Source organism: Odontesthes bonariensis, chromosome 11, assembly GCF_027942865.1.
Source record: "Odontesthes bonariensis isolate fOdoBon6 chromosome 11, fOdoBon6.hap1, whole genome shotgun sequence".
Classification (NCBI taxonomy): Eukaryota; Metazoa; Chordata; class Actinopteri; order Atheriniformes; family Atherinopsidae; genus Odontesthes; species Odontesthes bonariensis.
Window position 1 is genome coordinate 29,884,863 of NC_134516.1, and position 25,762 is coordinate 29,910,624.

General features: G+C 44.3%; 5 non-coding genes across 5 annotated transcripts; all 5 read right to left on the reverse strand.

Annotated features, from left to right (window-relative positions):
- Positions 1-13,670: 13,670 nt before the first annotated feature.
- trnat-agu (transfer RNA threonine (anticodon AGU)) lies at positions 13,671-13,744 on the reverse strand. Its single transcript has one exon. It is a non-coding gene; the product is annotated as a tRNA-Thr (tRNA).
- A 304-nt stretch (positions 13,745-14,048) lies between these two features.
- Positions 14,049-14,122, reverse strand: trnat-agu (transfer RNA threonine (anticodon AGU)). Its single transcript has one exon. It is a non-coding gene; the product is annotated as a tRNA-Thr (tRNA).
- A 611-nt stretch (positions 14,123-14,733) lies between these two features.
- On the reverse strand, positions 14,734-14,807 carry trnat-agu (transfer RNA threonine (anticodon AGU)). The gene has a single exon. It is a non-coding gene; the product is annotated as a tRNA-Thr (tRNA).
- An 853-nt stretch (positions 14,808-15,660) lies between these two features.
- On the reverse strand, positions 15,661-15,742 carry trnas-aga (transfer RNA serine (anticodon AGA)). Its single transcript has one exon. It is a non-coding gene; the product is annotated as a tRNA-Ser (tRNA).
- Positions 15,743-16,407: 665 nt separating this feature from the next.
- Positions 16,408-16,489, reverse strand: trnas-cga (transfer RNA serine (anticodon CGA)). The gene has a single exon. It is a non-coding gene; the product is annotated as a tRNA-Ser (tRNA).
- Positions 16,490-25,762: the final 9,273 nt, after the last annotated feature.

Consider the following 25,762-nt stretch of genomic DNA (forward strand, 5'->3'; position numbering starts at 1 on the left):
TACAGAGTGGAAAGGCAACAAGTTGCCTATTAAAGCACAATAGTAGAGTGGTAGAGGGTAGGGTTGTCGAAGAATATTCTACATTTGAATAGGTTTTTAAAAAAAAAAAAAAGTGAAAATTAATATTCGAATGTTGAAAAACATCTGTGCAGCCGCCATCTGCCTTAAGTCGGCACACTGCATGACGGGGTCAGGGACAGGTCACAGGAGTCACACCGTCTGGTAAAGCGTCACTGCTGAAAGTTGATGGCAGAAAGTTCAGGGCCCAACTTGACTGCTGGCACAAAGTGACTTTAACCCCCAATAATATATAAAGGCCTGCCTGGAAATACTTCAGATTTTTCAGTTGATGGAAAAATTTAGAAGCCTTGACAGTTGTATACGAGCTACAGTTAGCGTATCAGTCGACCACCAGCAACATGAGGTTACATCTTGAAAATAGTCAAGAAAATAGACTTTGCATAACATGAAACAAAAATTCTTAAGTTTGAACTTGAATAAACCACCTATACAAGTAGTTAAGTCGTTTAACTTTAGAAAAAAAAAACCTAGGCAAGGTCATCATTTGACAAGACTGCTGAAGACAGCACTGGCTGTGGCTCAACTGCAGAAGAATATTTAAGGAGTATCCAGCCAAGCATTTCAAACACAACGTTGCTTTGGCAAGCCTTCAGGTTGGCTACCGTGCACTCAGCAACCTATAGAAGGGGTTGTGTCTGGCTGCCATGTACAGGTGTAGAGAAATGGCTGTAAAGGATGCTGTAGCTGATCGCTATAGTCAGTTGAGCAACTATTTAACACTTCCATAGCAATTCCTCTCAAGATGCAGAGCTTTGAGAAGCCATGTTTGAAACCGAAAGCAGAATGTCTGAGTCAAATATGACAGGTGATGCCTGCCATTTGCCTTGAACCCAGATGGTGTTCACAGGACATTGTTTCCCTTAGTCAATCATTCTGAAGCAAGATCATTTGACAAGATTTTATTCAAAGACTAAAAAGAATCTTGTGCCGTTGGGATTCAGCTTTCCAATCTGAAAAAGAACCACATTAGTTAGAGCATTGAGATAAAGACATTTGCAGGTACCGCTCCCAACATACCCTCTGCACATCATGTTCAGCTCTAGCGGGCACTTGGGAAGAACTTTTTCTGCTGCCCAGAACCATGGCTGTCAGTAATATGCTCCTTCAAGTAGTGGACATCCTGAAAGTAGTCTTTGCCCTTCTCATGCTGCTGGCTGAAGGTGCTGTAGGTTCCAGAGGGGTACAAGCCGTACAAAAGCCTGTAGTCAAAGTTAGGAGATCCACCCACACCAAAGCGTGGCACCAGTACGGTTGCAGATCCCGGTCCAGACCCTTGGCGGTCATCCGGGTAGCCGAATTCCTCCGTCTGCTGCTGGTAATTCCCGAGTTCAGCTTCCTTTGTGACACTGGAGGTCTCCCCTGACTGGAGGACAGGGCCAGGTGGTGACAGAGGGGCTGCAGGGAGAACGTCAGTGAGGCTGAGGGCTTGGGCCGACGCATCCTCAAAGACTGAGGGAGCAATAGCCCACTGGGTTTCTGTGTGGAGACATTTCACAATTAGTCCTTTTCACAGCAGAAGTTCTGATAGCACAGAGTGTTGACATCCCAGTTTCCTAGGACGTAAAGTTAAAAGCCCCAACCCCCTCTACAGAGATTGAGCAGACTGAATGAGAAGCACAGGTGCAATGCTCAGGTTCCCTTTGGTGCCCCAGTAAGGCTGCTTAAAGTGAAGGGCCTTTCCTCCAAGCAGAAGGGATCCATTATTACACACCTGAACATCATTTTGTGTTTTAATACATATGTTCGGAATTTTTATTTATTTTTTAATTCAAACTAAACAGCAGGTTTTGGCTTCATAATAGAGCTCGGCAAGATTTGCTAGTGGCTTCATGAAAACACACAGACATCTTTAGGCTTCCAAACATTTTGGGCCATCCACACTCCAAGCAGAAGATTTACCTTGTGGTCCAGATTGGGCAGCTCCAGGTTGCAGAGCGCCAGTGTCAGATCCTACGTCAACAGGCACATAAGTGACAGTAGAGTATCCTGTTACAGGCAGGCCAGAGCTCAAGCTGCTCAATGCTGGACCCGTCTGAACAGCCTGTGGGACACCAGAAGCTTGCACAGCCATTTGCACGGGCACAACGGAGCCAGAGCTGCTGAATCTTGGGTCTCCCTGAAGAGCACCTTGGACAAGGCCGGGAGCTTGGACAACCAGTTGCGTTGGCACAAATGAGCCATAGCCGCCGAGTCTTGGGTCTGCCTGAAGTACAGGTTGACTTAGACCAGAGGCTTGCACAGGTGTCGCCATGTAAACGTCACTGGAAGCAGTGTAGGGCACGGTCACCGGGCGGCCAGCGGCTGCTCCCTGGTAAGAGCCAAAATTACCTGCAGCTCTTGTGCCGCTGCTGCTCTGGCCTGCTGATTTTGAACCTGGGTGCATGAGAACAAGTTTAGCAGAAGCTAATTCAAGCAAGCATGTAATGTTTTACCACAACAGATGATAGCACACCTTTAGTGGGAAAACCCCATGTAGCAGCAGTCAACAAGGCAAAGAGGGAAACCCTGAAATTATGTACAACAAAGAGTAAGAATGTAATATTAACTAATGTTTCCAATCAATCAAACAAAAACTGTAAAAGACAGCTTGTGCTTATACCTCAGGAAGAACCCAGCAGCTGTCATGGTGAAAACAAGCTATGAGAGGAAACAGCAAGGATGAAGGTTTATAAATAATGCCACAGACCAGCCCAGACCAATCAAAGCTTAACGTGCTAACAACAGACAGCTGCTTGTGAGGGACTATCAGGACAGGTGGACGCTGGAGGCTCATCTGGTTGCTCTGGTATCAGCCTCATTGTCTCCTCTCGCCTCCACCCTCCTGTCTGTGCTAAAGGCACTTAGTCACTGCCAAATATTTTACTGTCGTAAAATAGCTCTACCTACATTGTCGTAATTCTCAGATTTTCTATTTCAGTTAAACGTAGAAGCTGGAAATAACATCCTAGATGTTGAGTTTTCACACCGACCCACTGACACATTTAACAAGTTAACTGAGGCCTGTAGAGTCTGAGATGTAGCTCTTATTGGTCCTTTAAAGGAGACATGTTTTGCCCTTTTTGGGACAATTTCCCGAGGTCTTACTGAAATGTGTGGGACAGGTCAGGAGCTCCTGGTCTTATTGGCCAAGTTTTTCCCCCAAAAGTGTATTTTATTTCCTAAACATGATGCTTTTCTAACTTTAACCCAGTACTTTTAATGTTTTACAGCTTTCGACCAAGTAGTTTTGGAAAAAAAGGTGAAAAACGAATGAAGGAAACAACGGTCTCACAGCAGTTCAAAGACTGGTGTCAAACACAAGTCCCGTGTTTAGGAGATGGTTGACTGTCCTCTGCATCCTTTTTAATCTCCTGACTTGGTCAGTGTTACTTGTTGATAATCCAGCGGTGCAGGATGATGTTTCCTGTTAGTTTTGGCAGAACTGGTGCTCAGCTGCTGGCACAGAGGAATAACTGGCCCAGCAAAGAGCCTCCAACAAATAACCAACCGGATGATCCAGAACTTCCTGCAGCTAAACAAAGAGAAAACAGAGGTCATTGTCAGCTGTTAAAAATCTGAGCTCAGCTTCAGGCTGTGATGTTAAAAAGCACAAACCAAGCAGGAATCTGGGTGTTATTATGGACTCAGAGCTGAACTTCAGCAGCCAGATCAGGTCAGTTAGGAAGTCAGCCGACTATCACCTGGAGAATATTTCCAGGATTAAAGGACTTCCTTCCCTGGTTACCTGTCAGATTTTATTACTCATTTTAAAAGCTTTGAATAGTTGGACGGTTGCTTCTGTCTATGATCTGTGAACTCCTTACTCCCCTGATTGCTGCTCACACGGCCCACTGTTTAATATAACTGACCTGTTCATTAGATGGAAATGAATCCCTGCATACTCCTAAAAATCACTTTATTTTGAGGCTTTTTCTTCAAATTAAAACCCCACTTTCATAATTACTCGGGACTCTTTGTAAAATGCAAATAAAACCAGAAAGATATGATCTTAGAACTATTAAAAAGTTCTATCTAATTAAAATAGTGCAAGTTCAGTGCCATCTGTTGGTTTCCTTAGCGAGGAAATAGTTTTTGAATTGCTCTGTATGAATGAATTGGATTCATTCTGAATTGAATTAATTGAATCATAATTACAATGAATTAAACTCCAATTGGCCTGAATTGGACTTTATTACTGAAGTGCCCTGAGATGACATTTGTTGTAATTGTAATAGTTTATTTTGGCAACATTTTAAACAAACTGACATTATTCTGTCTTGGGAAACACTGCTGGTGGAAAACATGATACTGGCTGCTGAAAAACTGGCAGAAGTGGACCTTCCAACGTGACAGTGACAGGAAGTAATCAGCTGAAGTCGTCCAGAGATTAACAGAGAACACAAATCAACATTCTGGAATCCGGACTTCACTTCCATCCAGAATCTGTGGTTGGAACCACAGACCAGAAGAGACAGAACAGAAGCCTTCACAAAGTTGTGATGTCATCACTGTGGTGACATCACAATCGATGTCATCTCTGATCTTGTTTGACATCACAAAGTTTCTACAGGCCAGACATTTTCACTGCTTTTTCACAGTTGGTCAGGAGTTTATCTGAAGAAACACGTCCAGTTTCTGAAGCAGATTTGAAAGTCACAGCAAATGGTTTTCACATCGCCTAAAACAGTAATTACTATCTTAAATAGTCATTTTAACAAGCACTTAGAAACAATGCTTACTTACTATCTTAAAAAAATGTGATTTGAAGTACTCATAAACAACAAGCAAAATGAGTCAAACTAAGAAATCATCTCCTCCACTTCAGTGGTGTGACATGGCAGACGACGATTTGCCCGAGGGTTTCTACACGTGTCCTATTACTTTTGGCACTAAGGAAAGTTATGAGGAACCCAGCAACTGTTGGAAAAAGAACAATCCCAGGTCTCTGCTGCAGCTGGGACTCCTCACTCAGAGGATGTCCAGCTCCTGCAGGATCATCTCCAGGCCTCCGTAGTTCCTCCAGTCAAGTGGAAGTTTCCAGTTTCACAAACCGAGGGGATTCCCTCTAACGCCTCTGCTGCCGACCGAGATTTCTCTCTTGCATGTGTTTTGATGTTTGCAGCGTAACTGGGGTATTTTCAACATTAAGCCTCATTTATGAGTCGTCTGCAATGTTTTAGAACCCCCCTCACCTTTTTTTTTAAATTTTACTGCTGTATTTGCCTAATTTTGATTAATCTCAACCTGCTTCAGAATGGCAAGTATGGTGCATTTCCTAAAAGGTCCGTAAAAGCACCATAAACGTCCGTTTTCAAAATCATCAACTCACCGGAGTGGTTACTGGTGTGCACTGGTAATCCATATCAAATTTTGTTGCGAAATGTTGCTTCTGTCGTGTTTTATTTGACATTTTGTAAATGTAAATGTTGTATTGAAGACTGGATGTTCGTTGATATTACTCCGCCACCGAACCCGGAAAGAGGAGATGTTTGTAGTTCTCTCGCACCGGAAATGCAAACCAGGATAATACACCTAGCAGCATGGTTTGAAAAGCACAACTGGTTAGAATATTCAGTCAATCACAATACAGCTTTCTGCTTCCCATGTAAAGTGTTTGGCAAAAACATCAAACATGATAGTTTGGTCAGTAGTGGTTGCAAGAACTGGAAGAAAGCTTTGGTCATCTTTGGCAAACATGAGGTTGCACAAACACATAAAGACAGTGTTGTTGCATGGAAGAGCTATCAGGCAACTAGAAAACAGGGAAATGTTGCACAGATGATAGCATCAGCAAATGTGAGTGAGATAGAAGAGAGAAGAGAATATCTCAGGCGAATTGTTGCATTCACTTCTATGTTAGGGAGACAGGGACTCCCTTTTCGTGGCCATGATGAAGGAAAAGACAGCACAAACAGAGGGAATTTTCTTGCGTGCATGGAGCTTTTGAAGGAATTTGATCCTTTTCTGCAAAAACATAACCCCCCATCAAATGCTCAGTATACCTCAGCAACCTCCCAGAATGAGATGATTGACTGTTGTGCCCAGGAAGTCACGAGTGTCATTGTATCTGAAATGACAAGGTCCAAAATCTATGCCATCATGGCAGATGAAGCAAGAGATGTCAAATCAGAGCAGTTAGCTGTTTGCGTCAGGTATGTGTCAGATGGGGCAGTGAAGGAACGTTTCGTAGCGCTCGCGGAGATGAAGTCATTTGATGCCCAGTCCATTGCAAAGGAGCTGCAGCAGCAGATTCAAAAAAGTGGTCTTGCAGAGCTTAAGTGTGTAGCACAAACTTATGATGGTGCAGCTGTCATGAGTGGGACCACTGGAGGTGTACAAGCACATTCTAGAAGGCTCCCCACTGAAGCTATCTATGTGCATTGTTACGCTCATGAACTCAACCTGGTGTTGTGCCATACTTGCAAGGTCATCCCAGAGGCTGTGGAGCTTTTCAGCTTGTTGGAGTGTGTTTACTCTTTTTCAGCACCTCCCTAGTGATTCATCATAAGTTCATGGAGGCTCAGACAAGGCTTGGATTGAGAACAGTTGAGCTTGTCCAACTTTCAAACACTCGCTGGGCTTGTCAGTTGCCGTCAATCAGTGCAGTTCTTGACACAATGTCTGCCATTTTGGAGTGCCTTTCTGCTATTAGATCCCCCATGGCTGTTGGTCTCAGAGCAATGCTCTATAAGTTCTCAGCAGTCCGAAATCTGAGAACTTCTTGAGTGAATCACACTTGAATGAACTTGCAAAACACTACAGCATTGACCTGAAAACAGAGGAGGTTCTGGTGGCCAGAAACTTTCTTGCCCGGAAAACAGAGGCTGGATGTTCATCCAAAGATATGTTGACTGTGCACAACCTCCTTTATTCAGACATGTTTCCCTCTCTGAAGGCAACCATCCAAGTTGCTTTAACAGTGCCTGTAAGCAGCTGCTCGTGTGAAAGGTCCTTTAGTGTACTGCGCCGGCTGCACTCCTGGCTACGCCAAACAATGGGTCAGAAAATACTTCACAGTCTTGCAGTCATGTCGATTGAAAAAGAGGCACTTCAGCACCTAAATCACAATAGAGTGATAGACGCCTTTGCCACCCTTAAAAACAGACGACATTCTTTGATGCTTCCACCCACCAAGTAACTGCCAATTGTAGCCATGTTATTTTAAAATGGTGTACTTAGTGAGAACACAGTGCTTTTTTTGCATAGTTTTGTATAATACTTGAATAAGAAGCATTGGTTAAATACGGCACTGTAACTATGTGGGTTTTTTCTTTTTGTTGTTGTTAATGCTGTAAACATACAGTACTTCCTGTGTTTGTTGTTGTACTGTACTAAAGATGTTGTTAGCTGTTTGTGAAATTAAACGTTCGCTCACATCCTGTGCATCTCCTGGGGGCTTAGCCCCCCCGTCCTTAAAACCTAGTGACGCACCTGAGTCCAACCTATGAGGCTATAAATGCAAATGATAAACTGGAAATCGAGGCTCTGTCTGACGGATTCCTGCGAGAGTTCTGTCGTACCGAGACCAGCGCTGAAATACTTAACTTGTTGCCATCAATAAAGACTTCATTTTCACTTGAATTACTCCGGTCCGTTCTTGAGCTTCCAATCAAAAGAACCGAATCTAACACAGCACACAACTTGACATGCAAAGCCGACGAGAATGGGATTGGAACCCATGCGTGCAAAGCACGATGGATTAGCAGTCCATCGCCTTAACCTCTTGGCCAAAAATGGGGCAAAAGGAACTACATGGCGAGGGGAAAGAAAAAAGGGGGGAAAGAGAGAGAAAAAACTATATATTTTTTATCTACTCTTCTATCTTCTCAACATTGTTTACACACAGTTCTGCACTTGTTTGCAAGGTTTATCATCACTTTAATTGTCATGTCTCTTGTGGGATACGAACCAGTGCTGTGGCAATTTCACTTGCAAGCCCCTTTCACACTGAGGAATAACCCTCGTTTAATCCGCGAATTTAGCGTGTTCGCTGTTGCGTTCACACTGCCGACCCGGGCTGCCGCGTCAACTCGACTCGCCTTTCGACCCGCGTCGGACCCTAGTCTTTTTGCCGAGCCGAGTTTGGTGTGAACACAATCGACGCGGGTCGGACGTGGACATGGCGTGAGGAGTTTAAAAGGCAGAATGGACAGCTGATTCAGAAAAACAGCGACAGGTGAGGACAAGTTTTACTCTGTTTTAGCCTACATCAAGTTGGAGACATTTTTTGATATGGCCAACTGGGGAGACAAGGAGGTCCGCGAGCTCCTCAGCCCCCGAGCAGAGGACGTTATTTACCGCCACATTTCGGGGACTATAGTGCTCTTGTATTCTCCGCATATGTTCTTCGGCGGCATCCCACGTTGTAACCATCCACACCCCGTAAAATAACATCTCCATGAACTGCATATACAATTTCAAAAATGAATCCTCAAGGTGTATTTAACCCTACCTCCGACGCATGGCTTGTGACTACGTCATTGTACACGCCCAGCATTTTATGTGTTCCGTGTGACGCTCTGCCACTAGGCACCGCCCCCTGAACTCGGCTTCAGGCGACACGGGTCACCCTGACACGCCAAGCGTTCACATTGCTCGACGCGGGTCGAAGGTGCAATTTGGACCCGCCAAGGTAGCGGTTCGCAGTGTGAAAGGGGCTTCAGCTTGCTCTCTCGTCTCGCAATGTATTTTGGGTAACGTAGTCATTTTTAACACAGGAACTCTTTTTCCATACAAATCACCAAAGTAATAACCCTGTTATTATGCAATTACGCACATGAAATGCATTTAATATGATGAAATGAATATGATACAATATTCAAATAATTAACTCAAATTGCCATATGCTACATTTAAAGTTAAAACAGTATTAACAGTCTATAACTGTAAATGTAAATAACTCCCACATCATGTTTCCCCTCCTTCTTTATTGTAATCTCAATTATTTGATAGACTACATCTGTGCAGCACAAATAAATAAAACTAATTCCAAATTGAGCAGCAAAGAGTGTTGTGTTTTGTGAATAAATGTAAATGATTCTGGCTTTGGTTTTCACAATCACATTCAGTGGACGACACTCGCTGTCCTGTTATTCAAGAGGAAATTAAATAAAAACATGAAGGCTGTTCTTGGCAAAAATTATTAACTTTAATTTAACATACACTATATACATATCGTTCAGGAGGTCAGGAGTGCATTAAGTATGTACATGCCCGTCCCTCCTGTCTCACTGAAACAGAACCGAACAGAACAGAACTTTTGGCACCCTCACGCACACACACACACACACACACACACACTCACTCACTCACTCACTCACACACTCACACACTCACACACTCACACACACACACACACGCAGCAGCTCCCACACTGCGCACCTCAGCTCTGGCCCTGTCATATATCCACGCCAACAGACAGAGAGACGGACCGGAACAACCCAGAGACAGACAGACAAACACCAGAGAGAGACAAGTAATGGAGACATTAGCCGCTTTCGGACTGTAGGAACCTTTGGCAGTTCTAATAACCTTTTAATCCGCGGGGCCGTTTTCTCCCGTGTTCGGACATACAGGAACTCAGGGCTATCTCCCTCAGTTCCTATAACTATTTAGTTCCTTCTCCGAGGTCGGGTCTTTTCATGGTTCTATAGAACGAATCTAACGGAGGTGTGTGGTGGTCGGTAGCTACGCCCCATGTCATGCTATCACGGCTGAAATGTTTCCTCATAGACACAGATACAACCGGCGGGTGTTTAATAAGTTAAACTTACACTGGTCTCATTTGTCTGCAGTGCTCTGCTCTCCTTTCTTCCTTCATGAAATGAAAAAGTATCGTCTCCTGACTCTCTCTGTGAGCTCTTCCAGCCTCGATATTAGACGCCTGATGTGATTGTCCATGATTAATATCACCATCATGCAGACCATAAACACGGTGGCCTCCCCGCTCTCCATATTAGCTTCTTGGTGGTGGTTTTTCTACTCTCCTTACTTTTACCGTTTTGTTTTGTGTTTGAATGTAGCGGTAAACGGCTAACGGCTAACACGTCACTGAAGCAGAGGGCTGCGCGCGGCGCATCAGTCCCTATCAGGTCCCGACTCATGTGCGAATGCAGACTGAAACAGAGGGACAGTTATCAGAACGAAATTCGAGTAGGGCAGTTCTGATAACTGCGTTCCTATAACTACTCTGTCCGAAAGCGGCTTATAGGCCTCCACTCTTCCTCCAGCCATCCAGGGTCTGTCCTGACTCTGGACTGTACCACCGCCCATTTAGCTGGGTGTGTCCAGTCTGTTTGTTTTTGTCCTGGCCACACACTTTGCAGGTGTAGTGGTATGTCTCCTTTTTCAGCCTCTTCCGGGGCTGTTCCCACCTTGCCATTCGCTCCTCATCCTCCTGGTTAGCTTTGTTCAGCCTCCAGGCAGGTTGCCTTGGCTGGGCACCTGGAAGGCACTCTGGAGGAGCTTGTGGTTGAGGAGCCTGAGAAAAAGGAGGAGCATGTGTAGATGGAAAGTGGGGAAATGGGGGAGCATATGAAAAGGGAGCTCGCTGGAACGGAGCTGGCCCAAATTGTTGAGGGAACTGAGGAGGTGGAGGTGGCGGAGAGATGACTGCAGGCTTGTTTGAATGCGCTGGCGGGGGAAAGCTTCGCCCTCGCGGTTTTCTGGCTCCTCAAAGGTCATCTGTTCGTGTGCATGTTGCACAGGGGCAGCCGGGAGAGTGCTGATTGGAGGGAGAGGCTCCTTGGCCAGGTGCAGCTGTTGCGGGAGAACAGTACCTTTCAGCAGCATGTTCATGTCCTTCCTCTTGTCCCTCCTAAGCAGCCTACAAGACAAACATTCATTATTTTATATGTGTAAGCCTATCATCCCTCCCTAAGGTTATTACATACAGTGTGTTACATATTTTCCAACAAGCATGCAGGTGGAGGGTTTTCTTGGTTTTTCTTGAGGTTAAATATTGATGTACATTTATATACAGTATATACTGTCTTAGCTGTATGGGGAAGGTAAATGAAATAACACATACCATGCAGAGACCGTGGTGTTGTTCACCGGCACCAGAGCCAGCGTCGTCTGGACCAGGACAACCCTGCTGTCCTCCAGCAGCTGTCTAATGTGGCTGTACACACTCACAGTTGACTGAGGCATGGGCAGGGTTTTCCGTTCATGTCCTTGGGCCTGTTGCGTGACTGCTCGAACTCCTTGGCCAGTCTAAGGCAGACACACTCACTGACCCTGTGGACTTCGGAGTCCTGGGCTGTGAACAAGGTTGTAAAGCAGCAAAGAACAAAGTGACAATGTCAGTAGAGATTGCAATAAAGTAATTTACACTTGATAACATGTGCTGTCTCTTAATCAATGATTTGCATTGAACCAAAATGATAGAAAGCACCTCTCTGCAGCCTGCTGTCCAGGAGCAGAGCCACTCGGCTTCCTCGGTGCTCTCCACGGTCCTCCTGATGCCCGTGCTTTCTTCCCTTCTGGGTGTAGCTAAATGGTGAAAGAGACATCCATATTCTTCATCCAGCCCATGGAATGTATGTTTAATTCTGGTGTACAAAATAATTACTATTTTGTACCTTGTCCATGGGATGGAGAGCTGTGTAGCGGTGGACTATTTCCTCCTCCTCCTTGGCTGACAAGGCTGTGATGGTGCGATTCAAGCCTAGTAGGTAGGATGCTAGGGCATCAGCTGCCTCCCATCCTGCAACACCTCGAGTCACATTGACTGGTCTGAAAAGTGATAAGTGAGAAAAAGAATAACCAAGCAAATAAATGTACACTCTTGTTTCTAATATGTGAGCCATGCTGATTTTACATTCATTTATCTTATTAAAATGTAACCACATTTACTTCAGTTAAATATTGTGTTGTAGAGTAAGGTGTTACAGAAAGTGTTATTGACCTCTGTGACGAGGGGTCCGGGTTCAGCGTCACCCATCACAGCACTCGGAGGTTCACCAGCCCCTATCGCAGCTGACTGGCCGACAATGTCAGGCGTGCTGATGGTGTCATCCGGCTCCTCCTCCTCCTCAGGCACCTGCGAGGGGACTTCAGGGACCTGCGATGGAGCCAGGAGGTCACCTCTGTTGGTCTGGGCCAATAAATATTCCACTCCTATGCGCTCGCCTGTAACCAGTATAAACACAAAGATGAAGAAAGGACATGCATACACATCTATCTCCAACATGAGTAGCACAATCATCACACAACAGAAATGCATGTCCTCTGAGTAGGGGGTAGCCTAAGGAAGAGAGGAGGAGGGGATGGAATACTCTGGTCAATCAGTGTTGCTTAGTTTGTTTTGGATCTCTTACTAGTAGGTTTCCCTGGTGGAGTGAACTCTGGCACCAGAGCACAACCATGGACGCGCTGGCTGAGGTTGTTCAGGTGGGACATCAAGTGAACGTCGAAGCTTCTGAGGGTTGAAGCCCCCTCCACGTCTACTGCTTCCTTGGCCCGGCCCATGTTCCACCCTGATGCCCCCTCCAGCATATACATCTGCATATGCACAGCATTGCACCGCCAGCCTAAGAAACAAAATACCTAGTGAATACATATGAATACCCGACAGTGTTAATTGTGTTATTTTGAATAATTGAACAACCTATTCTCTGTCATATTTAAAAAAGACATACAAAACAGTAAGTATGCCTAGATGTGATTGTACCTGGGACGAATGCACACTGGTGCCGGTGGAAACTCTCCAGGGAGGAGGACCCCCTACCACACCTCAGGATGTCCAACTCCTTGCCGCCCTTCTTGAGTGTCCCCACCTTTGTGTACAGTAATACACCTGCAGGGTGCTGCTTCTCCCAGACGTGGGGCATGCTGTCATGGTTCACCAGACGCAGCCCTGTGGTGTCGGTCAGGTCCCACACTGATTCCAGGAGCCCGGAAATCATGCGCCGCATCTCCTCCACTCCACGTGTCCTCCTCCTGCAGTGCCTCTTCAGTTCCTCTGGGCTGATGGATGCAAGGAGCTGTTCTTCAGTTGGTGGGTGTCCGCTGTGGCTGTTCCTCCACTCCCCTCTCTTGGCCTGCTTCAGACGTTGCACATCCTCTTGGTCCCATTCAAAGACACAGGAGGAAATCTTGGCACAAAAGGTGCCATAGAGAGGGTGGTGCTCTGTAGTGAGGCCGGCGCTCTGTAGTGAGGCCGCAGCTAAAGCGCCTCATGAAGTGGAAGCTGTCCAGCCGCACTGCAGACTTCCACGGGTGAAACAGCTTTGTCACAGAAGACACACCTGTGAAAAACAACCATTCATAATTAATAACATAGACCACAACATCTGTGTGTGGTTACATCAAACTCCCAATTGCCTGTACCACTTCTCCCCAAAGTGACATGACAGGATTTGAACCTACGCGGGGAGACCCCATCACCTTAACCGCTTGGCCACGACAACGAGAGCTTGATGTTATTCAAATTATCTCTATATGTGAAAACATTGGATTAAGTCCCAGTTCAATCTTCTGTACCTCAAGAATAACTAAAGCCATGATATGAAGTGCCTCAAAGTACAGACTGCTTTGGAAGTCCAGCACTCCTGAAGCACTGCTGTACACAGTTATGGCACCATGTTGGCGTACATAATAACACCTAAAGGCACTGCTGGGATTTGAACCCAGGACCTCCTGTTCACTAGACAAGCACTTTGACCAACTAAGCCACAGCACCACATGGTTCATAAAACTGATGAAAGAATAAAGAGCAGGAACTGGATCCACCTCAGGAAGTGGTTTTTGTCATTTATTTCCAATATTCATGTGATCTCTGCATAAATCAGGGCTTGATGTTATTCAAATTATCTCTATATGTGAAAACATTGGATTAAGTCCCAGTTCCATCTTCTGTACCTCAAGAATAGTTAAAGCGATGAGATGAAGTGCCTCCAAGTACAGACTGTTTTGGAAGTCCAGCACTCCTGAAGCACTGCTGTAAACAGTTATGGCACCATGTTGATGTACATAATAACACCTTAAGGCACTGCTGGGATTTGAACCCAGGATCTCCTGTTTACTAGACAGGCACTTTCACCAACTAAGCCACAGCACCACATGTTTAAAAAAACTGATGAAGGAATAAAGAGCAGGAACTGGATCCACCTCAGGAAGTGGGTTTTTGTGATTCTGTACCTCAAGAATAGTTAAAGCCATGAGTAGAAGTGCCTCCAATTGGTTCAAAACTTCATCATATTTTGCAGATATTGTTGGGTTTTCAACTCAGATCCTGCTGTTCATGAGGAAGTCACTTACACCAGTTACAGCCAGATCTCATGAAGCGGTGTACGCCAAGTCATTTACTGTGTTTTTACAAGGCTTTTTTATGCTTTTGCATATTATTTTCTGCTAAATATTTCAAGGAAATGACGTCCTGCCCTCAGCTTTTACTCTAACTCTGACTATTTCACGGTTTGTACGTTCATTTTGATGTTATGTAGTGTGACAGGAGGAGATCCTCCACCGTACTGTACCCTAACCATTTGACATGTTATGTGAACGGAGGAAAATTACACTCTGAAAGTATAAAAAAGGCATAAATGAGACTTTAGAAGCTGTGTGCTATTTATACGCACTTTCATTAAGTGGACCAGTGAAAAGGATTTAGTAGAAATCTGACAACAAGCTGTTTTATATGCTAAGTCATGGTTAACTCTGAAGGACCCCAGGCACTGCTGGGATTTGAACCCAGGACTTCCTGTTTACTAGACAGGCAATTTGACCAATTAAGCCACAGCGCCACATGGTTCATAAAGCTGATGAAAGAATAAAGAGCAGGAACTGGATTCACCTCACAAGTGGTTTATGTGGTTTTATTCCGAAATTCATGTGATCTCTGCATCCTCACTAGCATAGAGGTTTGCACAAGGTGCAAGAATTTTACTTACCTGAAGGAGTGTACTTTTGAAGTAAGCTGTATATAGCATAGTCATAATTTTGGTAATCTCATGCAGGCACGTCACCAGACACTTTTTACCGGGGCACGTGCCTCTGTAAACATGCGTTGTGCCCCTGTAAAAATTCCCAAATACGTCCTTCAGACTACGCCATGACTGATATGAAAAGGAGTTGTGTCTTCAGAGATCAATCTGTGCAGAAGTTCATGTGATCAACGACACGTCTGGCCTTTGTTTTATTTCATCAAATGGTCTAAGGAAATTGTGCTTCTTTCCAGGTTAACTTTTCGCAACCCTGGGTCAATAATGTTAACGTTGTTGGCAGGATTCAAACCTACGCAGGGAGACCCCAATGGATTTCTAATCCATCATCTTAACCTCTCGGCCACGACAACAACATACATGCTTGTTCACCTTTGACATTCAAGTGTTACAAATCATCATTTTCATGAAGGACTTCAACTCCTAAGACAGACCTAAGTTATGGCGATCAAGAAAAAGCTTATTTTTTGTTTGTTAGAAATGGTCAGTATTGGAAATGGGTCAGAGGAAGGAGTTGTGTCTTCAGAGATCAATCTGTGCAATAATTCATACGATCAACGACACGTCTGGCCTTTGTTTTATTTCATCAAATGGTCTAAGGAACTTGTGCTTCTTTCCAGGTTAAATTTTCGCAACCCTGGGTCAAAAATGTTATCGTTGTCGGCAGGACTCGAACCTGCGCAGGGAGACCCCAATGGATTTCTAATCCATCGCCTTAACCTCTCGGCCACGACAACGACATACTTGAGTGTTCACCTTTGATATGCAAGTGTTACAAATGATCATTTTCATTTAGTACTTCAACTCCTGAGAAAGACCTAAGTTATGGCGATCAAGAAAAAGCTTTTTTTTTGTTTGTTAGAAATGGTCAGTCTTCGAAATGGGTCAGAGGAAGGAGTTGTGTCTTCAGAGATCAATCTGTGCAATAATTCATACGATCAACGACACGTCTGGCCTTTGTTTATTTAAATGGTCCAAGGAACTTGTGCTTCTTTCCTGGTTAACTTTTAGCAACCCTGAATCAGTGAAGTTATCGTTGTCAGCAGGATTCGAACCTGCGCGGGGAGACCACATCGCCTTAACCTCTCGGCCACGACAACGACATACACGCTTGTTCACCTTTGACATGCAACGGTTACAAATCATCATTTTCATGAAGTACTTCAACTCCTAAGACAGACCTAAGTTATGGCGATCAAGAAAAAGCTTATTTTTTGTATGTTAGAAATGGTCAGTCTTCGAAATGGGTCAGAGGAAGGAGCTGTCTCTTCAGAGATCAATCTGTGCAGAAGTTCATGTCATCAACGACACGTCTGGCCTTTGTTTTATTTAATCAAACGGTCCAAGGAACTTGTGCTTCTTTCCAGGTTAACTTTTAGCAACCCTGAGTCAATAATGTTATCGTTGTCGGCAGGATTCGAACCTACGCAGGGACACCCCAATGGATTTCGACTCCATCGCCTTAACCTCTCGGCCACGACAACCACATACACAAGTGCGTTCACCCTTAACATTCAGTGCTTACAACTCATCATCTTCTTGAAGGACTTCAACTCCTAAGACAGACCTAAGTTATGGCGATCAAGAAAAAGCTTATTTTTTGTTTGTTAGAAATGGTCAGTCTTCGAAATGGGTCAGAGGAAGGAGTTTTGTCTTCAGAGATCAGTCTGTGCAATAATTCTTACGATCAACGACACGTCTGGCCTTTGTTTTATTTCATCAAATGGTCAAAGGAACTTGTGCTTCTTTCCAGGTTAACTTTTTGCAAACCCTGGGTCAATAAAGTTATCGTTGTCGGCAGGACTTCAAATTCAAATTCAAATTCAAAAATACTTTATTTATCCCAGAGGGAAATTAAATGTTGATGTAGCTCAATTAAATCAAAGAGTTATTATAGATGCTGATGGCTGTGGGCAGGAAAGATGTCCTGTAGCGGTCCGTTTTGCATCCAAACTGAAGAAACCTTTGACTGAAGAGACTCTGTTTTCCGATTACAGTCTCATGGAGAGGATGTTCAGGGTTGTCCATAATTCCCTTGATTTTATGCAAAATCCTTCTTTGCATTATTGTCTCCAGAGGTTCCACAGTCGTCCCCAGAACAGAACCAGTCTTCTTTATCAGGTTGTTGAGTCTTTTTAGGTCCCTGGTTCTGATGCTGCTGCCCCAACAGATGACGCAAGAGGAAATGACGCTCTCAACAACAGACTTGTAGAATATCTGCAACATCTTGTTGCAAACCTTGAAGGACCTTAGCTTCCTCAAGAAGTACAGTCTGCTCTGTCCTTTCTTGTAGATGGCTTCACTGTTGTGTCTCCAGTCCAGTTTGTTGTCCACATGAACACCAAGGTATTTATATTCCTCAACTACCTCCACTTCTTCTCCCATGATGGAAACAGGGTTTGATCTGACCCTGTTTCTCCTGAAATCTACAATCATCTCCTTTGTTTTGTTAACATTCAAGATGAGATGATTGTTCCCACACAATGCCACAAAGCGGTCCACCAGCTCTCTGTACTCAGCTTCTTGTTCATCTCTGATACACCCGACTACTGCAGAGTCATCTGAATATTTCTGTAGATGACAGGAGTCTGACTTGTACTGGAAGTCTGAAGTGTAGAGAGCAAAAAGGAATGGTGAGAGTACAGTCCCCTGTGGTGCTCCTGTGCTGCTGATCACCTGTTTAGTCACACAATTCTTCAGTCTGACAAACTGTGGTCTGTTTGTCAGGTAGTCATTAATCCAGGTGATTGTTGAGGCCTCCACCTGAGTCTTCTGGAGTTTCAGACGAAGCAGATCAGGCTGGATTGTGTTAAATGCACTGGAGAAATCAAAGAACATGATCCTCACAGTGCTGCCTGCTTTGTCCAGATGACAGTGGGTTTGTTGAAGCAGGTGTATGATAGCGTTTTCAACTCCAACTCCATGGCGATAAGCAATCTGCAGGGGGTCCTGATATGTGCTGGTTTGCTTACACAGGTGGGTCAACAGGAGTCTCTCCAGGACCTTCATGATGTGGGATGTCAGGGCAACAGGTCTGTAGTCATTGATGTCTGAAGGGTGAGTTTTCTTTGGTATCGGAACCAGACAGGATGTCTGCCCCACAACAGTGGTACCTTCTCTTGGGTCAAGCTAAGGTTGAAAAGGTGATGCAGAATCCCACAGAGCTGCTCTGCACAGGCCTTCAGGACTCGGGGGCTGACACCATCTGGACCTGCAGCCTTGTTCCGGTTCAGTCTCTCCAACTGCCTCTTCACCTGACTTCTAGAAACAGAAAAGTGGGAGGGGGAGGCAAAGGGGACAGCAGCATCTCCTGATTGGGTTGAAGAACCTTCGCGGGGAGACCCCAATGGATTTCTAATCCATCGCCTTAACCTCTCGGCCACGACAAGAGGAACGAGTTGTGTCTTCAGAGATCAATCTGTGCAATAATTCATACGATCAACGACACGTCTGGCCTTTGTTTTATTTCATCAAATGATCTAAGGAAATTGTGCTTCTTTCCTGGTTAACTATTCGCAACCCTGGGTCAATAATGTTATTGTTGTCAGCAGGAGTCGAACCTGCACAGAGAGACTCCAATGGATTTCTAATCCATCATCTTAACCTCTCGGCCACGACAACAACATACATGCTTGTTCACCTTTGACATGCAACGGTTACAAATCATCATTTTCATGAAGTACTTCAACTCCTATGACAGACCTAAGTTATGGCGATCAAGAAAAAGCTTTTTTTTTGTTTGTTAGAAATGGTCAGTATTCGAAATGGGTCAGAGGAAGGAGTTGTGTCTTCAGAGATCAATCTGTGCAGAAGTTCATGTGATCAACGACACGTCTGGCCTTTGTTTTATTTCATCAAATGGTCCAAGGAACTTGTGCTTCTTTCCTGGTTAACTTTTCGCAACCTTCACTTAATACTTTTTACATTTTAAATTTATGTTAAATTTAGCAGAGAATCAGAATTATGACTATTTTGGTTGTTTTCTGTTTATACTATTACTATTGAGGTCCAACAGAATTTATATGATACAACACAAACAAATTATGATCAGTGAAATTTATTTAGTCTTACACAGCTGCATACACTGATCTGTCGTTTCTTCTGGACATGTGTAAAGGCTGACTAAAACAAAACAACTGGGAGAATATTCCAGATCAAACGTTTTTCTTCAGACTGATCACATCTAGTACAAACCAGTGTTAAATCAAAACACAGTGTCAATCATATTCTTCAAAAAAAATTTACATTAAAACAACAGAGTAACAAACAAACAAACTGTAACAAAGAAAATCATTTCTTTGCAAGAGATTCTCTCCATTCCAAAATGGTCTGTCCAGAGGCTGGACAATACCATTTCCCTTTAGTCTGTGTATGGCCAGTGCTTTTATTTTTGGCCTGACCACAAACTGAACATTGATAGTGGTAGTCCGGTTTCCACTGCCGCTCTTTGGGAGGTTCCCCTCTTGCCAGGCGATCCTGCTCTTCTTGTTCTGCCCTATTCTGTCTCCACCTCCTGTAGCGATTCGTGTTTGCTGAAAGCAGATCTGATGGTGATGCTGCTGCAGCTGCAGCTGCTGGAGCTGCTGGAGCTGCTGCATGAAGTGGTGGTGTATGGTGCTGATACCATGGAGCCAGAGGAGATGGCAGGGGTGGGAACTGTCCTTGTCTAAATGGGGGCAAGACTGGGGCTGATGGACTGTAGCAGAAACCCGAAGAAGTGGGCAGAGTTTGTGGCATCTGATTCTGCTCATAGTAGGACCAAGCAGGTGATGGTGGCTGCTGACTCTGTGCATACAAACAGCAGTCAGGAGCTGGGGCATGAAAAAAGTGACCTGACTAGTGTGTGGATGATGAAACAGTGTTAGAATAAGGAGGATAATGCTGTGCAGAGCCAGTTCTACCACCAACGTGTGAACGGATCAGTGCCTCGCCTTCTCTGTTCTCAGGTTCGTTTATGTCCATGTTCCACAGGAATGGAGGGAAGCTGTCTTGCTTCTGGCAGGAAAGATTCAGCCACGGAGACCTTCTGAGGAAGCTGCACACCTTGGAGTAGAGTCTGTTCTTTTCTGTCGCTCATGTAACCTGAAAAATAGTACAATAGAAACTGTTTACTTTTCAAAGACAAGCCCATCTGTAAAGTGCAAAAATATATTCAAAATAAAAAAGGCATCTTACCAAGCACACACAGTGGTGTTGTTGATGGTGACTAACAACAAGTTGGTCTGGTCTTGTATGGGCTTGGAGTCTTCAAGCAGCTGTTTGACATGACAGTGAGTTTGCACGATTGACTGTGGAATGTGCAGAACGTTTTCCTTGCAGTCTTTTGGTCGGTTTCTCGCTTGTTGGTATTCTTTTAACAGATTGAGGCAAATGCACTCAGAGATTCTGTTGGTGTCAGGTCTCTGGGCAGCCTGGCCATGGGTCATGAACAGTCTGTGTGAAAAACAGGTCATTAAAATTGCAGAAAAATGCAAGTTCCTGTAAACTAATTTTAATGGAGCAGCCATGAAATGCAATAGTATTAATTATTATTACTGTATTAATCTCCTAATCTTAAAACTAAAATGCTAAGACATAAAAATAGAAATTGCAAAACTTGACTTGGCTTTTACTAGTCAGTAGGCAAACAAATTATGCATTGTGTCAAATATCAGACAGGTTACCTTTCAGCTGCTTGCTGACCAGGTGCAGACCCACTGCGTTTCCGAGAAGCTCTCCATGGTCCTGGCAACATGCTCTTCTTACTTTTTAGGGTGTATTTGGAGGGTTGCTTGTCCATGTTGTGTAAAACAGAATACAGCTGCATCATTTCTTCTACCTCTGTGGTTGACAGCGCAGTTATTGTGCGATTGAGGTTCAAAAGATACTCTGCCAAGTTGTCAACAGCCTCCCATCCAGGAAAACCTCTGGAGTCACACCGGGTCTCCTTAAAGGAAAATTAATTTATATACAGATACACATGCACACAGTAAATGTATAAAAATACTGATTTTTAATGTTACCTGAAACAATTTCCTGGGACTGCTGAACGAGTCATCTTCTGTGAATGCACCACTGGTATCGGACTGGATAATCCATATTTGTAGCAAAGAAAAAAAAGAGAAATATCTTGTTCAATAAAAATAAAGTAAATCAAAGCGTAACATCAAGTGCTGTCCATGGTGTGCATGAATGAAGTATGCAGGTGTAGGTGCTGAGAATAGCAAGCAAGCCAACCAACACTAACCCAAATAATAAAAGTGGAAAAGAACCTGTAGATCAAGCTGAGCCAAAGCCTGATTTCAAAACAAGACTAATTACGTCCCCAAATTGTCCATATAACATAAACCAGCTACGAAACAAAGTGGTTCATACTCTAACCAAACACAATGGACCCATAGGGGTCTCACTATACCTGGGATGAACTGCTGCTTGGTCCACTAAAGGAGTTGTCATCAGTAAGCAGATCTCTGACTGGATCAACAGTGCGAGTGGGAGAAGCAGGGCTTGCATCGAGACTAGTTTCCTGAAAACATACAGAAAAGACAGCAAAGATTCCTCATATCCTTGGACTGCAAAAAAAAAACTTTTCTCTGTATTCATGATATCCATTTCAGATGTTGGTACCTGATGTCAAGGTCTTTCTAACATAAAAGATTGAAATATTTTTTTTTCATCATTCAAATGATCATCATAAACTGTTCACTAACAGTCATGATGACAGCCAACCATCAAAATCTGGTCAATTAGAACAAGGGGAAGGCCCATATATAAGCACGCAACACGTGATGCTTATTGGTTCTGTTAATGAGACAAATTATTCACAATACATGCAAGTGAATATTTGTAATTAAAAATAAATCAAATCATTCTAATTAAATGATCACATTACCTGAGATGACATGGGAGATGACCCTTCCTGGAGAAAAGGAATATTAGGGGCCGATATCTCCAACTGCCATACTGCAGCACCCTGGAGGGGCTCTCCAAGACGATGTCAGTGACGTCACTGATGGTACCATCAGCACTGTCCTCCTCCTGAACATCAGCTTGCATCTCTGGCAAAACAACTTCCAGTTCGCTGTCCTGCTGGGGACCTAACAGGTCTCCCCTGTCTGACTGAGCAAGAAGATACTCCGCAGCAATCCGCTCACCTACAAAGTCAATCATAAAGTACACTTACAACCATATTTTAAGTTTACAAATTTCCTGTACGAAAATGAGTATTTTTGTGGAATTTGTGAGATAAAGGTCCAATACCAGTTGGACAGCCTGGGGGAATGAACTCTGGCAAGAGGGCATGACCCAGCACTCTGATGCTCAGGGTGTTGATGTTGGACATCAGACGAACATCGTAGAGTTTAGTGTGAGATCTGCGACTCGCATCTAAAGCTTCTTGGGCTCTTTTCATGTTCCATCTGGATCCACCCTCAAGCATATACATCTGAGTGTGCATGGCATTGCTTCTCCATCCTTAAAAAAAAACAATGTGGCAAAGATTAACTGCATTTATGAAATGACAAATATTCTTTGCATTTTCTTTTCAGAAATTATGCTGATTTAACAATTTTAGATGTACAGATAAAAATCTGGAAGGTGTGACAGCAATGAATGACATCAAATATAGCAATTTACTGTTTACCTGGGATGAAGGAGCACTGATGTCGATGAAAGCTTTCAACTGAAGACGACCCCCTGCCACATCTGAAGGTTTGAACTTCTTTGTCTCCCTTTTGTGTTGAGCCAAGCTTAGTATATAGTTCAACACCAGGTGGGTCTTGGATGCATGGTAGGTGCTTCTGCTGCACTCGCCACACATGAGTCATGCTCTCAGGGTTGATTAGGCGTAAACCTGTGGTGTCAGTCAGTTCCCACATGGACTTTAATAATCCCTGAATGAGTTTCCGGGTTTCTTCTACTCCTCTGGTTCTTCTTCTACAATGTTTAGCAAGCTCACTGGAGCTAATGTTGGCCAAAACTTGTGCTTCTGTGGGAGGATGACCAGGATGCTTTTTCCTCAGCTCTGAGCTCTTGGCTTCTTTAAGGCGGCTGACATCATCTTGATCCCTTTCGAAAATGCAGGAGGACAACTTGGAGCAGAATGTGCCATAAAGAGGATGATGCTCTGTGGTGAGACCGGTTGTGAATCGTCTCATGTAGTGAAAGATGTCCAGTCTCACTGTAGTCTTCCACGGCCGAAACCACTCAAGCACTGGAGGCGCACCTGCTTAGACAAAAAATAAGCAAAATAAAACACAAATACATTCTACAGTATTTCTTTATTCCTTTTTCATGATGACTCAGGGCTGGTGATATTAAAGTTGTGACATAAAACATAACTGTTGCCAGATTATACCTTGTTAAAAACACATTTCTTTCTTTTGAATCAGGTTTTCAATTTAAAGTTTAAAATGTTTTAAACTTTGAACTGTAAACTAATGTTACAATGAAGTGCAACAAAGTCTGAAGATCACAAACCTGATGCACTGCAGCAGTCTCTGTCAACGTAAAGGATCTTTGGCTCTGGTTCTCCAGCATTCTGATAGCGCAGGACAATCCCTTGGCACAGTTCCTCCAAACCTGCTCCCTCACCTGTGGTCAGCACACAGTTCAGAGCTTGGCCATGTTCGTTGGTGATGTTCGTCATCCACGTAGCCGTCTCAGAAATGCCACCAGCAAGCTTTTTAGTGATCTGTTTGGTGTAAAGAAAATCAAAAGCAAGAACATCAGAATGCAAATAATAATTAGGATTGACAAAATCTTAGAGGTGTTTTACTTTACCTTTTTGGTAGAGTCAAGCTTTAAAATCCTGCCGTATGTTGAGGTGATGACACCCTTCATCTCAGACAAGTGACTCAGTATTTCATTGGCATGCACAGTCTGAAACCACTGTGCAAGAGGAAGAGGGCAAAACCGTGGCGGATTCTGGTAGGCAACTTCATGGCTCCTGGCTAAGACACTCTTTTTTTTGTGACGCTCACAGTCAGACATATACTCAATGGTGCGCTTTGCCCACTCCTCACTGTGCAGCTCTTCCAACGCTTGCTGCACATAACTGGAGCTATTTCCAACAGTCCGCGGTTTCAGCAAAGTTACGCACCTTTTGTCCAGAGCCAGCTGTGTGGTGAGAGTAGCTGGAAACTTGTTTCTGTTGGCTGGATCTAATTGGCTTAAAACCTCGGTGCTCCACGGACAGACAGGAATCATGCATTTACTGCATCGTGGATAATCTCCTCCAATCAAATAGTACCTTGAATCCAGGTCAACGACTTCTCTAACCTTTGTGTAGATCCCAGAGTGGTGCATCTTGGTGTTGCACTGTTGACACTTCAGTGAAATACCCCACATCCGCATAGGTGCCCACAGAAACATCCGCTGCCTGAAGTAGACCAGGGGATCCGGAGGTGCAGTCACTACCTTTGGTGGACTGGGTGGATGAAACCAGTTTTGGGAGAACCGTTGTCTAAACTGGCCTGTGGGGTGGTAAAGGCACTGTGCAATCCACTCCTGGTCTGCCGGCTTGATGACCCGCACAAACTGCTTGGGAAGAAAACTCACCCAATTCACCTCTGGAGGCCTAAGGTGGACAACAGGAGAAGAAGCAGCTGGAGGAATTGGCTGCGGGCGTTGCACTGGTGGAAGGCACTGCTGTGGCTGAAGTGGTGGTTGTTGGGGTGGTGTTGCTGGTTTCCCATGTTGTGGTGGTTTGAATGCTGGTAGTTGGTGTGGTTGAGATGCTGATGTTTGGTGTGGTGGGTCATGACCTTCTTCAATATGTTGAAGCAGCCCAACTGCACCCTTGACCTTTTTCCCACATTGCTCACAACATTGTTCTGCATGAAAGTCAGACAAGTGTTCATTAAAATGTTCCACGTTGATGTTTGCACTACATAATGCACACTGTATCTGCTCTGGGGTTTGACTGACTGAGATGCTTTGAGGTTGACATCTTCCTGAATTTGAGCTCCTCTGTGCTGTGGGGTCAGCTGGAACTTTGCCTACATTTGAACTGCTCTGTGCGGCTGGATCTGCTGCAGCTGCGGCTACACTTGAGCTCCTGTGCATGGTCGGGTTTACATCTGAACTGCTCTGTGCGGCTGGATCTGCTGCAGCTGCGGCTACACTTGAGCTCCTGTGCATGGCCGGGTTTACATCTGAACTGCTCTGTGCGGCTGGATCTGCTGCAGCTGCGGCTACACTTGAGCTCCTGTGCATGGTCGGGTTTACATTTGAACTGCTCTGTGCAGCTGGATCTGCTGCAGCTGCGGCTACACTTGAGCTCCTGTGCATGGTCGGGTTTACATTTGAACTGCTCTGTGCAGCTGGATCTGCTGCAGCTGCGGCTACACTTGAGCTCCTGTGCATGGCCGGGTTTACATTTGAACTGCGCTGTGTGGCTGGATCTGCTGGGGCCCTAGGTACACCTTGGCTGCTCTGGTTGGCCTGGAAATCTGACGCTGTCCCTGCACCTGACATTTCGGATTGAACCCTTGTTGAACCTGCCTGCTCACCTGACTGTGGAAAAACAACATTGAATTTGTTGCTAAAGCTTGAAAAACTTTTGTAATAAAACATTAAATTCTTTCCAGTGTTTTAGAACAATCAATTTTAGAACAATTTCTAATTAGATTTTGTGTCTTGTATTCAGAAAGGTAAAAATCTGTGAAACACTCACAACTTTTAACAGTCACATATTGCAGTGTGAAACATAGCTTTTTTTCCATCTATTGTAAATAAATAAAAAAGTTGAACTCACCTTATGATAACCACCTTTCATT